At 42.4% G+C, this 16,552-nt stretch overlaps 1 long non-coding RNA gene across 2 annotated transcripts in view; it reads right to left on the reverse strand.

Annotated features, from left to right (window-relative positions):
* The window catches only part of LOC108581959, a 125,518-nt gene that overhangs the window by 84,650 nt on the left and 24,316 nt on the right, over positions 1 to 16,552 (reverse strand). For both annotated transcript variants that reach the window (XR_001894930.3, XR_001894929.3), the window contains exon 2: positions 2,471 to 2,648. This is a non-coding gene — a long non-coding RNA (uncharacterized LOC108581959). The remainder of the gene's footprint in view (positions 1 to 2,470; positions 2,649 to 16,552) is intronic.

Here is a 16,552-nt window from a genome sequence, read left to right on the forward strand (position 1 = left end):
CCCCAGCTTCAATCCACTAAATGTCAGTAGCAACACCGTCCACACACATACTACCAGTTGTGACAGCCAAAGCCGTCTCCAGACATTTCCAAATGTCTCCAGAGGACAAAACGATCCAACCCCAGTTGAGAAATACTGTTTTATTTTATTGCATTTAATGTGCATTTATCTGTCCTCCCCTTACCTGTCAGTTCCTTAAAGGCAAGGCCGTGTTGTACTCACCTCTATAATCCCCAAGCCTAGCGGCACACTGTAGAAACCTTTCAACTCACAATGGCCACTTAAATTGACCTGGCGTTCTCAGGAGGTTTGTCTTTCATAGCCGTGGTCCTTTGACCACAGTTTGTTGGACAAGAGGTAGATACCCAATTCAAACTCAACCAATCACATTCTCTCTCCTGTTGGAAGTGGGACTGATAGACTCTATGACAGCCAGGCCTGCTCTTTGGAACGGAAGACATTGGCACTGGGAGCAGTCTCTTGTACCTATCACACGAACCAACAGCAAAAAAAACCAGTCTTCCAAGAAATAAGAATGAAACAGATGTTCAAGCAGAGACTAGGGACCAGATGAGAGCATCTCTGGGTTCATGATGGTTTTTCAGAGACTGTCTGGTGGTTTTTCCAGTCCCTTCCTGAGGTTTGGCTCCATTCCTGTCTTTGGATTCTATGAAACACCCCTGCATCCTTATGACAAACTCCCTTATATGTAAAACAGTTTTAATTACATTTTGATAGGTACAATTAAGGAACCTGCACCAATGCATAGGACCTGGTACTGGGTAGATATTCAGTAAATTTTGCTTAATTAATTGATTAATTAATGAGCCACCAGCCACAAACAAGAGGTTGTGAGAGCAGCAAGGCTCTGTGGATGCAGTAGCAGCAGCACTGCCAGCCACCTGGAGTCCAGTGTGAATAAGAAGCAGCTCCTCCTCCTAGACAGTGCCTAGCCCTACCTAGAGACAGAGGCAGATTCAGCCACTGGGAGAAAAGGAATTGGGTACTAGAGTGGGATGTGCAGCCATAAAACCCAAGGCAGTGTTGACAAGAATCCAGTCCTTTGGGATTCTTAGGAGTCTTTCCAAGCCAGGTCCAGCCTGGGGTAATCAGGCTCTGACTGGCCTGCAGAGAATCTGATTAGTCCCTCAGCCACAGCTGGTGCTCCTAAAAACATCTCAAAGGAACTCCCATTTCTCACCCAGCTACAGCATCATGCAATTTTTTTGGGAAGTGGGGGCTAAGAGCTTGTGTGAGGTGACAAAGGCCAGCATGACAGCACTGCAGATAAAACGAGGTGGGAGCTGGCATGGGCAAATCCGCTTGCTTCCTGGCACCCCTGTTCTGGCTCCCTGAGAGCCTGCCAGGGTGAGCTGGATGCCTGCAGATGTGGGTCTGCAGCAGACTGGGCTTTGAGGGAAACTCTCCAAATTCTCCCCTGGGCACACCAGAATGGTGTTCGGTGCTAAAAGGCAAAGGGCTTATAGTGAGGGGACTAAGCTGAGATCCCTGTGGGGTGCCCTGGGTGAGTAGGCACCACCTGTGTGCAGCCAGGTAGAAGAGGCGCAGAGGGTCCTTGGGCTTTGAAGAGATAAGTAGATGAGTCTGGGTGAACGGACTGACTCCAGTTGTAACTAGGAGGCCTCCATATTGTTAAGTAACAGGAGCAACTGACGTGGCATCAAATAAGTGAAATCAAAACCACAATGGCCAAGAGTGGCACCAATATGCAAAAGCTACGGAAAGCAATGACCTTGTGCATTCACAGAGCAGAGAGCTCTGTGTAAACAGCTTGTAGCATCAGGTAAATAACCAACAACTCAGAGTTTCAAGCAAGGGACTTCTCTGCTTGGGTAGTCTCTTTTGGATAATATCTCCTATAAAACCTCCAAGGTATTGGCAGAACCTATTACTGGGTCTAATCTTGCTAATCCATTGTACCATCTAGGGCTGTCTGGGGAAGCCATGATGCAAACATAACCCAAAAAGGATATGTAATCCTTTCTGTCAGCTTTGTAGGTGTGAGCTGTCTCTACACACCAGAGGGTCAGTAGGGTTGGGGTTGCAGAGCAGAGAACAGATGGGTAAGAGAACTTGGACACTGTTAGTGCTGGAGACCACTGAGACACAGGGTATAAAGGCAGATGCCACCATTGCTGTATATTGGAGAGATACATTTTGGTTGTGAAAGCAACCACTGGTGTCTTAAAAGAGTAAGCTGTAAGGAAGTGCATGGTCACTTGGCAAGGTGCATGCCTCCTTGGTAAGGACTGTCATTCAGACCCAAGATGGTGGACAGCCAGGGCATTAAGTCATCATCCACAGCCCCACCGAACACTAAGCAGAAGGCTCCCTCTGCAAATCTGTTAATTCCTCCACTGCTCTGCCTTGCAGAGACACCACCACAAAAGCAAGCCCCTTCTTCCCAGGGATCCCGGCTCTTCCAAATGCTTTCCAAGTTCTACTGCACCTGGCTCGATCCTCAGGTGGTACTCCGGAGGGCAGCAGCAACAGGCACAAGCTCTGTACAAGTGTGCTGCAGGAACCATCCAGTGAGGAATGCCCAGTCCTGACAGCGAGGGACAAGCCATGGGCGTCTCTGTCCTCTTCTCCAGCCGCCACGAAGGAGACTACTCTGATCCAAAGGCCTACAATGCAATTTTGAAAAAAGAATTTCTAGTGAGATAAGTGACATATAAAATGTAGCATCTCCAGTCCCAGCATTGAAGCCTAGAGAACCAATTGTTAAACCATACCTGGCACAGGAAGTCCTTGCCTTCCAAAAGAACTATGTCCCCAAATCTTTACTCATGAAATAATACATTCTACAGTATTAAGTTTGAGGCAGACATTGTATGAGATGCAAGGAAACCAAATGTTAAAAGGTAGAGATGGTCTTTGATGTCATGAAGCTTACCTTCTAAAGAGGGGAGGAGGGGAAAATGTTTACCTATAGGTACATCAGAACACATTGTTCCACTAATATGTGACTGAATCTGGGACACAGATGCTCACTATCATTACACAGGGGGCTCACAATCCCCTCCATGACTTTGACTAATAAAATGGAACCTGAGCACCATGCCTTTCTGTAAAGAGGGCTATAGCAGGCCCATGTTTGAAGAATCAAGGGCTCCTTGTAAAAACATGAAGACCCTCCATCCCCTCCCAAGGGTCCATCTTTCCAATACAGCATCCTATGAACCCTCCTGGGGAGAAAAGATGAGTCTCCCATCAGGATCCACAAAGAAGCTGGTCCTCTCATGAAGCCAACCACAACAAGGTCATACGTCACATTGGCTCAAAGCAATGACTTTCAGAGTCAGACAGCTTGATTCCACTATTTACTGACTGTGTGCCTCAGTTTCCCCTTGTACAAAATGAGGATAATAATCTCAATCTCCCTGAGTTTCCAAGTACATTGAAAGAAGTCCTGTATTTAAAGCGCTTGCCCCCAGCCTGGCATAAGAGACTCTCACTAAATTTCAGAGCCTTGCCCTTCTTCTCTGGGCTGACTTTCCTTCTCCCTCCGCCAACCCAGTACCCATATATTCTTCTAGAGCACCCGCACAGGGTTTCTTCTCCTACTATGCTAGTACTTTTCTCATCTAAACTCCCATTTCCTAGCTGCTGTCCTCCAGTAACAATCAGGACCCAAAGTTCCCTTCAGATCACAGGTCTGCGAGTCCCCATCACTCACCTGCAGACCCCATATGTAAGGAGGAATCACCTGAGGGAGAAGTCATGTGGTGTGGAACTCTGATAAGAAAATATTCGAGACAAGGAGATAGATACTCAAGGGCCACCCCAACCACCACCTCCATCCTCCAGGTGACCTCCAGGACAGTCACCTTTTCTATAAGCACATCAGGACAGCTCTTCTTGCAATTAGGCAACAATTCAATTTTTTTCTGCTCACAGGGCAAAGTGATAAATTTTCCTCGAATTCCCCCCAACACCCTCGCCTCTCTTCCTCCTTCTTCCAAGACAGCACTTGAGGGTGGATGAGTTGCTATTCGTATAGTAGTGCCTCTGGTTTTATTGCAAATTAAACATGCACACATTATAAACAAACAATAGATGTCTCTGGAGAAAATATACAGCTTTCAGACCCCTCATAAATTCTTCAAGAAGAGCTCTTTGCAGTTTATAGCCTTAATACAATTTTGAGTGAGTTACAGTCTTGTGTGTCAAGAAGGAAGCTTCTCACTTAGGGGGCTTCATAACACAACTTTCCACTCTCCCGTTTTTCTGCAAACTCACTCAGGGTTGGAGTCTGACAATGCTCTGGTGTCACAGTGACCCGCCTTCTCCTTCCCCCCATGCTTTTTGATCTCTTAAAACATTCCCTTTTTCTAACAAGCTCAGAACTTCCCACTGCTCAATCACAGAATTCTGGGACAAGGGAGATTGTACCCACCCACTCACACTTTCTTCCTTAAAGTTTGATATGAAGAGACTAAGGCTTAGAGATGTTAAGTGTAAGGAATAAGAAACCCAAATCATTTCCTACTCTCACACACTTCCTGTTCTCACACACTCAATGCTCAACATATCACAGAGCACTTCTGTGCCCAGATGTGTGGGATTTGCTCTATACACACTAAGTCCCAGCAGACACTGGGCGTCCCATAATTCAATTAAATTCTGATGCCATCTACCTGGAGATCACGTCAGATCCCACAGGTTAAGGGCTCAGTCCCACAAGACTGCTATCCATATCAGAGGCCAGTCACAAGTTCCAGGTTTTGACCTCTACTTCTGATCCACCAGCTATAACTCCTGGGTTCCTATGATCCCCCCTCCTCTGGTTTGATTTATTTGCTAAGACAGCTTACAGAACTCAGGGAAGCCTTACATATGTTTACCACTTGTTATATTAATAAAGTATATGATAAAGGAGGTAGATGAACAGACAGATGAAGAGATGCAGAAGGCAAGGTATGTGGGAAGGCCTCAGAGTTTCCATGCCCTCTCTGGGCACCACCTTCTAGCACCTCCACATGTTGTGATCTGGAAGCTCTCTAAACCCTGAGCTTTAGGGATTTTTATGGAGGCATCATCACGTAGGCTTGACTGATTATCAGCTCAGTCTCCAGCCCTTCTCCCCTTTCCTGAGTATAGTGGGGAGGGGGGCTGAAAGTTTTCCAAGCTTCTAATCATATCTTGATCTTTCTGATGAGCAGCCACCATCCAGAAGTCCACTGACAGTCACCTCATTAGAACAAAAGACACTCCTATTACCCAGGACTTTCTAAGAGATTAGGAACTCTATGTCAGGATCCAGGGTCAAAGACCAAGTATTAGAACAAAAGATTTCCTTGGCACCTCATCAATCAGGAAATTACAAGAACTGTAGGAGCTCTATGCCAGGAACCAGGAGTGGAGACCAAACATATATTTATTATATCACAATGTCACATTAAGAAACTTACCAGAAAGTGCCACAAGAATACAGGTCTTCTAACCTCCAGCCCAGGGTTCTTCCTAACACACTTTGGGCCCAAGGAATGTGACTTAAATTAAAGGGCATCTAAGTGCTGGGAATACTCCAAACTCTGGGTAATCATGTGCTGTAAAGGGCAGGACATCAGAGAAAGAAGCTAAAGGGTAATCGAAGTCCAAAACCAAATCAGGCGCCAAATGGAAGGAGCAGAATGGGGCCAGTGTGTGACCAGATTCTCATTCCTGAGGAAGGACAGAGGAGACACACAGGTATGCAGGACGGGTCATAGCGGGGAGGTGGGCCAGAAGCATGCGGATTTCCAGGACTGAATCTGGGAACAAGTTTGCCTTAGAACATTCCTCTTTTCCATGGGGCAGGTTTAGTGAGTGCCTCTTTAAAAGATCTGCCTCATCCTAACTCTTTGTTCTATATCTTAGAGTAAGTCAACCTGGTAATATTGAGCAGGTCCTGGGCTCTACTGGGTATTGGCATCTCAGGAGACACTAGGAGAACATTCCATCCCACATAGCAAATGTCATCTCGGGGTCTCCTTGCAGGCTCCCTGTGGCCCTGGCAGGAGCTGTCTCCAACAGAAGTATGTGCTTGAATTTTAGCTCCTGCCCTGCCATATTCAGACGAAAAACTGAGGCTCAGAGAGGCTGGCTTCCAAAAATGACATGGGTGGTAACCAGAAGACACTTTATTTAATTAACTCTGGCCTTCACTATCCCACTTCGCTGCTCCTGCCACCACATCAAGATCTCCCCTAAGCCACCTCCTGCCTTTCTAAACATAAGTATTACAGGTGATGATGTTTTGTTTTGTTTTTTTAAATAATTGAGATGGGGTCTTGCTATGTTGCCCAGGCTGGTCTTGAACTCCTGGGCTCAAGCAGTCTTCCCACCTCAGCCTCTTAAAGTACTGGTATTACAGGTGTGAATCACCATGCCCAGCCAGTGATGATTTTTTTAAAAATACTTTCAAAATTCTTATGTTTTTTCATTTTACTTTTTTTATTTTATTGATACAGTTGTACACGTCTGGGGGGTACATGCGATACTTTGATATATGTATATAATGTGTAATGATCAAATCAGGATAATTGAGATGTCAAGGTGATAATGTGTTTTTAATTAATTACACTTTCTTTTTTGTTTTGTTTTGTTTGTTTTGCAAATGCTGTAGATATCATGATACCCCTTGAGATATTTTCAGAACTCAAAGATCTCAAATCTGGAGTTGAGAATCAGAGTTAATTCAGATGGTCTGGCCCTTGAAGCTTGACTAAATCCTTTCTAGGAAAAAAAAAAAAAAAACAACACATAATAGAAAATCTATTTTTATTTTTAGTTAGTGTAAAAATTTCCAGATGATGGACTATATATGCAACGAACTCTAACCCACTGAAATAAGTTCATCCTTTTTTGATCAAATTTTCACAGCTGGAACATAAATGACTTGCTATCAGGAGAGGAAGAATTCATCCTCCTTGCTTGAAAGGCAGGTGAGGAGGGGCTGTGGGTTCAGTCCGTGACGATCCAGTTGCCAATCTTCACTGCTTCTCCAAATGCAAGAGAACCCAACCAGCACCTGCCTCCACTGGGTATCCAGTCACTGCCCACGAGAGATGACTAGCTGGTCTGTTCTCCTGCAAGCCCAAGAAAATGCGGTACTCCTGAAATGGCCATGAGCCTTTTCGAGATGAGGACCTCTCCCGTCATATCCCCCTCTCTAAGCTTCACACTCAGAGCCTAGGGAGGAGTAAGAGAATGCGGTGATGGTGAACAGCAGCCTGTCAAGATGTAGGAGTGATGTTTCCATGCATGGTGATGGCGGGGCAAAGTCCCTAACCCTGCCCCCACTCCTCACTTGATTATTTCTTGTGGAAAATAGGCAGTATCATGAAAATATCTCCTTTTTCTCTCCTTGTCCCCTTCTTGGGTATCCTCATTTAACTCTAGAAAGCCAAGAGTATCTTTCTTTAAAGAAATGATCTGAAATACTGAAAAAAAGCAAGAAAGAAAAAGTTCCAAATGTCCATTGAGAGAGGAAGAGTCAAGAAGATCATGTTCATTCATTAGCTATGATAATATGTAGCAGTTATAACTGGCATTTATAATGTTTCTAAAATGGAGAAATGCAGTCTGCAAGGTCTTCCCTGGAGAATGATCACAATTCTATTAAAACTCTGTATGGAGAAAATGCTTCATAGAAATGTAACTGAATATTAACCACAGATTGTCTGAATAGTAAGACTATTGGTGATAATTTTCTCTACTTTCTATGTTACTTGAGTTTTCAATTTTTTAATAATTAATATAAATTTTCCAAAAAGAAAAAGTAAACTTTTTTAAAAAATGTATTCTTCTCCAAACAGTGACAACATTTTAGAGAAAATAGTGTAGGGTAGCAGTGGTTGGGACTCAGGCTCAAATAGACTTGAGTTTGAATCCCAGCTTTGCTGTCTTACCAGCAGTGCAACAGGGTTAATTGTTTTATACCTTTGTGCCTCCATTTCCTCTTTTGTACAGTGTGAGTAATAATATCTACTTCACATTATCATTGTGAGGATTCAGTGGGATAAAGTATAAAAAGTACTTTTTCTGGCTGGGCGTGATGGCTCATGCCTGTAATCCCAGCACTTTGGGAGGCTGAGGCAGGCGGATCAACGAAGTCAGGAGATCGAGACCATCCTGGCTAATGCGGTGAAATCATCTCTACTAAAAATACAAAAAACTAGCCAGGCATTGTAGTGGGCACCTGTAGTCCCAGCTACTCGAGAGGCTGAGGCAGGAGAATGGTGTGAACCCGGGAGGCGGAGCTCGCAGTGAGCTGAGATTGCACCACTGCACTCCAGCCTGGGCAACAGAGCAAGACTCCATCTCAAAAAAAAAAAAAGTACTTTTCCCAACACCTGGCACACAGCGGTGCTTCATCAGTGTTATCTATTTTACTCTTGTCATTGTTGCTGTTGTTGTTAAGTCACCTGAGGTCCACTGCATGAGCTGATGGTTAAGAGTGCATATACATAGAGTAATGACTTAAATGTAAGACTGAAAACTGTAAACTACTAGAAGAAAACATAGGAGGAAAAAATCTTGACATTGGTCTTGGCAAAGATTTTTTGGATATCACTCCCAAAGAACAAACAGCAAAAGCAAAAATGGACAATGGGATTGCCTTGAACTAAAAATCTTCTGCACAACAGAAAACAATCAACAAGTGAAGAGAAAACCTGCAGAATGGAAAAAAGAAAAAAAAAACTTTGCAAACCATATATCTCATAAGAAGCAAAATTCAAAATATACATAAGGAACTTTTACAACTCAACAGCTATAAAACAAATAACCTAATTTTATGTATTTATTTACACATTTATTTTGGCACAGGGTCTTACTTTGTCACCCAGGCTGGAGCGCTGTGGTGTGATCACAGCACACAGCAGCCTCAACCTCCAAGCTCAAGCAGTCCTCTTGCTTCAGTCTCCCAAGTAGCTGGGACTACAGGAGTGAGCCACCAAGCCCAGCTAAATTTTTTTTTAAATTTTTTATAGAGACAGAGTCTCACTATGTTGCCCAGGCTGGTCTCTAACCCCTGGGCTCAAGCTATCAATTCTTCTGCCTCGGAGTCCCAAAGTGCTGGTATTATAGGTGTGAGCCTCCGTGCCTGGCTGGCTGATTTTAAAACAGGTGAAAGACCTGAATAGACATTTATCAAAAGATGATATACAAAAGGCCAACAGGTATGTGAAATGGTGGTCAACATTACTGACCATCAGTAAAACATTACTGACCATTAATACCACAATGGGATATCACCTCATATCAGTAAGAATGGCTTTTATCAAAAAGAGAAAAGATAACAAGCATTGGCAAGGATATAGAGAAAAAGAAACCCTTGTATACTATTGATGGGAATGTAAATTAGTACAGCCAGTATGGAAAAAGTAAGATCCCTAAAAAACTAAAAATAGAACTACCAAGTGATTCAGCAATCCCACTTCTGGGTACATACTCAAAGGAAGAGAAATCAGTACATCAAAGAGGTATCTGTATATCCACATTCACTGTGGTATTATTCACAATAGCTAAAACATGGAATCAACCTACATGTCCACCAATGGATGAATGGATCAGGAAAATGTGGTATGTATATACAATGGAACACTACTCAGCCTTAAAAAAGAAGGAAATTCTGTCATTTATGACAACATGGATTAACCTATAGAGGACATGATGTTAAGTAAAATAAGCCAGGCACAGAAAGACAAACACCACATGATCTCACTTATATGTGTAATCTAAAAAAGTCAAATTCAGAGAAGCAGAGAGTAGAATGATAGTTACCACCAACTGGGGAGTGGGGGTTTGGGGAGATGTTGGTCAAAAAGTACAAGTTTCCGTTAAATAGGAGCAATAAGTTCTAGAGATCTGTTGTACAGCATGGTGACTATAGTTAATAATTATTTGTTACTTGAAAATTGCTGAGAGAGTAGATTTTAAATATTCTCATTACAAAAATGATAAGGACATCAGGTGATGGATATGGTAATTAGCTTGATTTAGCCATTTCATAATAGATACCTATATTGAAAAACAGCATGTTGTATACCACAAACATATACAATTTTTATTTGTCAACTTTTTACAGTTGTTTATGTAGATGGAATCAAACAGTCAAAAACAAAAATTCACATGTGCATAGAGAACAGTCAAGGTCCTGCCTCTGGATGGGCTGGTCCATAAGGATACTAAATGAAGATGGCAGTGCTAGAGGGAGCCTTGAGCTTTTCAGTTGCTGAAGAGCTACGGGCTGGTCTGCAGTGAAAGAAGTTCCTATGCAAAAGACCAAAAGAGCACTCAGTTGGATGAGCCTCTATTTGGCTTTACTGTGAGACTTCCTGGCTCTAGACCTTCCCGAGACAGATCTACACTTTCTGGGGGGCTCACCGTGTATAAATTTTCCTGAGGAGAAAGATTCCCTAATCAGCTTCCAGAAGTATATGTATTCTTTTGGTTGGAACCTAAATTCTTACATTAGAAGGAATGTTTCTGCTACCAAAAGCATTTATTAATACATGAGAGGGATTGAACAAGGTAACAATAGAATTCCAAATAGCAATCAAGTTTCCCTGAGAAACATGACTATTTTATGTCCAAGAAGTTCTGTTAGCTCCTTGGCATTGATGTGATTTGGAAAATATCACTAATTTTTCTGAAGTGACAGATTTCCTTAGGCCAAATGAATGGATTCCCTTTATACAGGTCCTTAGAATCCTATCTGAACAGCTTCCAGTCCACCCCTTTAGCCTGAAAATTGTATTGTTCATTTACAGACAGTCTTGGACTATCAGATGCAGAGAAAATACTCTATACAGAAGCCCCTTACTGCTGTTTACAGACCTTCAATATGAAACTGGTATCCAGAGTGAAAAACGAAATCAGAGGACTTCTACCAGTAAAGCACCTTAGCAATGCCTGTGGAGTCCTCTGGGACTGAAAGTTACTGTTTGCAAGCTATGTTGATGATATGCTTTTGGTTTAAAATAACCTTGAGTCCACTGAGCCCAGTGTTTGCTGCCATTTTTTAAGCTTGATGGTGAAAGGATCTGTTCAAATTAGCATGTCTTCCTTTAGAGGTGTCCAGGACACTTTGTGTCTATGTCAGTCAGTGGCATCTCTAACATTTCATTAGCTTGGTCAATCCCTGTGGAGAAACTGAGGGATTTCAGTACAAAGAACAAGAACTGGATATATTAACTTCTTATTTTGTGTCCATGTGGTAGCCTTTCCTGATACATACTCCCCATCACTTTCAGCCATTCCCGGTACTGGTGGAATAAATGTTTATAAAGAGTAGCATCAGTTTTATGGAGTGCATGTTTCAATGAATACAGGAATGTGTTTACCTCCCAATTTATCTTCTACATTTTGGCCATAAAATTTGACTGTATCTGAAGGAGAATTTCATAGTTCTATAAAGAAAGGCAGCTTATAGCATGAAAAGCTTACAGCTTTTCCAAGTAAGAGGAAAAATTTAAGCTGGAAGTGGTTTTAAAAATCTTTCTAATATCCCTTACAAGAAACACCATCCTATCCGTGCCCAGGGTCTTTGAGATTTGTAGATGGGAAATACTCCTAGTATTTGATGATTCCATTTCCACAACGACTGGAACATGTCAGAAGCACAATGAATGCCCTTTTTTTTTCTTAACTTTCTTTCCAACTTTATCATTATCATTGTCATCATTGTTAGGTTAGGCACTGGTTTTGCCTAAAGCAACAAACCATCAAAAATTCACAGCCTTCAAGGCCCTCCCTAAGTTATTGGCACACATAGAATGAATCTTATATTAGCATTATTGCATATTTCTACCAGACTATGACTATCCAGTGATCTGACTGACTCCCTCCACCTTTGTAAGCAGAAAAGCATTTTAAGCCTCTATCAATTTCCCCCAGACAAATGGAAATATTACTTGGAGAATTTCAACCCCAGTGTTGCTTCTGCCTGAACTAACAAGAAGATTTCATCCCACATTGCATTCAATCTTGCTTCCAGCTGTGAGAAATTCTGCCATGCTGGAATACGGACTTAGATGTGATACACAGTGGGCCGTGAGTGATGTGTGCCAGCCAGCAGAGGGACATTTTTCTAGGCAATGCTGTGGACTCCTAGAGGTAGGAACTGAGGCATACTTGGCTCTCTGTCCCCTAGCACATAACAGAAGATCCATGAATGCTTATTGAATTTCAACTAGCTCAACGGAAGAAGCTGGTTCCAGCAAAGACAACTGGATGGCTCAAGACACAAGGTCTGACAGGTACAGTTTGTTCTGCACTGATTTAGGCAAGGCAAGGCTACTGGTAGGGTGCGGTGGGTGGGAGACAGAAGACAGGATGATGGAGTACTGAAAAGGGAAGAGCTCGGGTACTGGAAGAGATGTATATGCATACAGTCAGGTGATGGCAATTCTAGTGAGGCATTCATTCTTAGCAGGACCTCAACCAGTAACTTGGGAGGACTGAGTTCAGGTAGGAGATTTCAGCACTTCTCTACTACCATTCCAGCATGGAAGAAAGAAACTGACCTGAGTGAAAGTCCCAACCACAGAGATAGAGTTCAAGTTGGGACCCATTCATAGAAAGAGAAAGTTTAATGCAAGGCATAATCAGCAGGCCACCATAGGGCAGAGATGGTAGCAAATGCCCAGTCTGGCAAAGTCTCATCCTGAGTCAGGAAGTCCCAGGACTGTGGGGGCACTCAAACAGTCAGAGTTCATTCTTGTCATTCGAACATCAAGTCTGGGAGTGTGACTTCATTCCAGGCTGTCCAGGTTATGGGCACCAGGCTGCTGTTGTAAGTTATGTCCTGATCAGGAATGGCTGGAGGCTTTATGAGGTCCTGGATCTGCAGATAAGAGGAGCTGAGTGAGGCCAAACTAAGTAGCGAAGAGCCTACAGATTTTGCCCAGCCTGTTTCTACAGAGGGTTCAGAAACACAGTTGTTCAGGCTCCAATTGAAGCAAGACAGTGTAGTCTGACAGAATAATTATTAAAAGGTGATCTTAGCCTAATTTCATTTCTTTGGTATGATTTGAAGGAAGTAGCACATTATACAATGTATTTTTCTAGGCAGCAAATCTAAGTACTTGGCTCCATAACTGTCTGGCACAAGGTTTGGGAAGGTTGGTGAGTAAGCTAGATGTGTCTTGCTTTGGAGAATTTTGCCCAGTGTCAGCTCTGCTCCCTTGATGTAAACAGGCAACCAGGTGATTTTATCAAGAATGAAAAAGCAGGAAAAGTGCCCAAGTTCCATAAATGAGTGCTCTGGGAAAAGGTACACTGGGGGCTTCTGGAAGATGGTGAAGACAATATAAAGGAAAGAAACCATTCACAATGACCATAGAACAGAGAGTAAGAGAAAGAGATGACAGAAGTCTGATGGGAATAGGAAAAGAGGCTCATTCCCTCAAGATCCATGGTGTCCAGAGATTAAGAAAAAATGTTCCTCCTAAGGCCAACTAAAGCCTAGAAAAGGACACAAAGAAGCTCTTCCCTTCCTTCTCTTCACGAACATTCAACCCTGAGTTTTTAAAAATTATACCCATTGTATTAGTTAGAGTTTAATCAGAAAAAGAGACCAGACCACTTCCAGGTTTTCCAAACAGGAAAGATTTTAATATAAGGAATTACACACTTATACAACCATAACCATTGGAAAGACTTGGGTAGCAAAGATTAGGGCAAGAGGTACTGCAAACTTCAGATATTGCAGGAAAGCTACAATCTCAGCTACCTGTAGCATTGAAGCAGATGACTCATAGGAACTAACCTGACAGCTCTGCAAACCTCACCTTTCTCCCGCTTCCCATCTGCCCACAATTGCTGTCAGAGAATAATGGCTTCTGCTTCAACTTTCACAAGAGTTTACAGAATCTAACAGGGAACCAACCATCTGGTAAAGGAATTCTGGGAAATGTAATTGCCGATTTCTCTATAATGATGATGTAATGATGAAGATGATGTAGAAGGAGGTAGAGAAAATGCTGAGTTAACAGCAAACAATCTGGCACCATTGAGATTGGAGGGTTTGTGATTTCTTTTATCCTTAATGTGTGATTTTTAGATTTGAAGTTATTGATTCTGTATTGAGTATGTATCTTTTCACAGGCTTGTACTGAGTGTTTACAAAATGGCAAGAGATTGCTAGCTCATTTATTCACGCATTCTCTGAATACTTGCTGAGCTCTTTTTATGTGCCAGGTGCTGTTCTAGGTGCTGGGGACATATTGGTGAACAAGACAGACAAGATCCCTGCCATCATAGCCTTACATTCTAATCAGAATATAAGACAGTAATAAAGAGGAAAATAAACAGGGTAATTTCTTCTTTTAACAGCTTTAGTAAGGTATGTTTTACATATCATAAAATTCACCCATTTTCAGCGTACAATTCAATGACCTCTAGTAAATTTACTGAGTGGTACAACGATCACTATAGATAAGTTTTGAACATTTTCATTCCCCTAGTAAGATCTCTCAGGTCCATTTACAGTTAATCCCTGTTCCCACCCACAGCCCCAGGCCACCACTAATCTACTTTCTGTCTCTATAAATTTGCCTTTTCTGGGCACTTTGTAGAAATGGAGTCATTCCAGTAACTTCAATTTGAGATAAATATGATTTCAGTGAATCAGAGAGATGTAACAGAGCTACTGGAGTAGGAGAAGGACTCCCGCTTATTTGGGACAGTGGAAGAAAACTTTCCGAGAAAGACCAACCTTTGAGTTGAGATATACCTTGTCAGATATATGAGGCATATATTTTCAGGACCACGAGGTAGAGACTGGGTTACTCCATATGAAATACACTAAAATACAACAATACACTAAATCGTGGCTTGGAGATGATGGGAGAGTTTCCTTCCTTCTCACCAGTCATTGTGTTATGGCAACAGTCATGCCCAAGGAAGGCGTGCTTGGGAGACCTGTGGGCAACTGGAGGAGCACTGTCTTGTGGCGAGAACTCAAGAAGAGATGGGAGACTTGGAAGAAAGGGATAAAGGCCTCTGTCTTCCCTATAAAGAGCATAGTCCTCAGACTCCACTGACAAAGCCCAGTGCCCTACCAGAATACCCAGCACAAGAAGAGATGGTACCAACCCCTCCCCTGGCCCAGAAGCTAGGCCAGAGCACAGCAAACGTTCAGCCTTCAGAGCAGTATCAGGGACGCAAGGGTTAAGACTTTGAAATCAGACAGTTTTTCAAATCCTGGTTTCTTAACTTCCTTGTTATGACTTGAGTTGCCATTTCTCCATCTGCAAAATGGGAATAAAAACTCTTATCATACAGAACTATTTTGAGTATGAAATGTGGTAACATATGGAGGTGATTGATTCTAACACACCATAAGCCCTCAATATGTGACACTATTTGTTACTTTGAAGGAAGGAGCAGCAGACTCAAAAACTAGATGAGTAAAGAACACAAAATTATACCCTATTTGGTAGATCAGTGTTAACTACGCCAGCTGCCACGTGTATGTAAAAGGAAGGCTATCAGGGCTGCTACCAGGCAAATTGAGTAAAATGACTTGTCTCTCAGAAGCAGACAGGGACAGGTAACACTGAACAAATTCTGCAAATGCAGGAGCTTAGAGTACAAGGTGACTATAAGGTTAAGAACCACCACTCTACCTAGGGAATGCACTAAAATCTTGGGTAGTATATTGGCTATCTACTGAGATGCAATGGGGGCTAGGCCCAACCTTATCTTAAGGAGCAAGAAACTCAACAGAAATCAGAGTTATGGCAGCTATGATTATTATCCCCCACACAGCCCAATTTGACAGATGAGAAAACTATCCATTAAAGAGCTAAGCAGATAAGGAAGATGAAGCTGTGGGCCTTCAAAAGCTAAAAGCATGAAGTGAGGGAGGGGACAAAACCATGACCTGGGGACTCTGTGGTATTCTCATCACTATCTCTCCAAACTCCTTTTCCTGAAACTGAGACAAAACCCCTAAAAGGATTGTCTTTAGCTAGCAAAACTCATTAACAGGATGAAAGTAGCACCTGCAGTGTCTGCATGGGTCATTGCTTGCATAGAGTTTCATTTCAGAATTCAATTCAGTAAATAATTCAAATGAAATACAAGGAAATATTCACCCCTTAGCCCTGGGGCTTTCAAAAGGTGATATTAATTAATACTGATGAAAGTCAGCCAGCAACAAACTATCTTTCTCTTCCATCTTCCAAGGGGACTGTTTTTACTTCTTTTCAAAATCTGGAAAAAAAGACTTTTAAGAGGCCTGCCATGTAAAATTTATTCAACTGAGCCCAGCCCTAAATGAAGATAGCACTGGCCTTCTCTGAGAGAGGAGATAATTGAATAACACTCCATGATTAGAAGACAGAGAGGCGCATGTTACCACTTTCAAGAGCAAAGCCTCAGCAGTCGTCAGAGCCAGATTAAAACCTGGCTCTGCCACTTAACCAAGTCATTTAATCTCTTTGTGCCTCAGTTTCTTCCTCTGTAAGAAAATGGGACAAATAATAGTTCCTACATCATAGGCTTGTTATGAGAATTAAAAGAGAGAATTCATGCA

The sequence above is a fragment of the Papio anubis genome, chromosome 12 (assembly GCF_008728515.1).
Source record: "Papio anubis isolate 15944 chromosome 12, Panubis1.0, whole genome shotgun sequence".
NCBI lineage: Eukaryota > Metazoa > Chordata > Mammalia > Primates > Cercopithecidae > Papio > Papio anubis.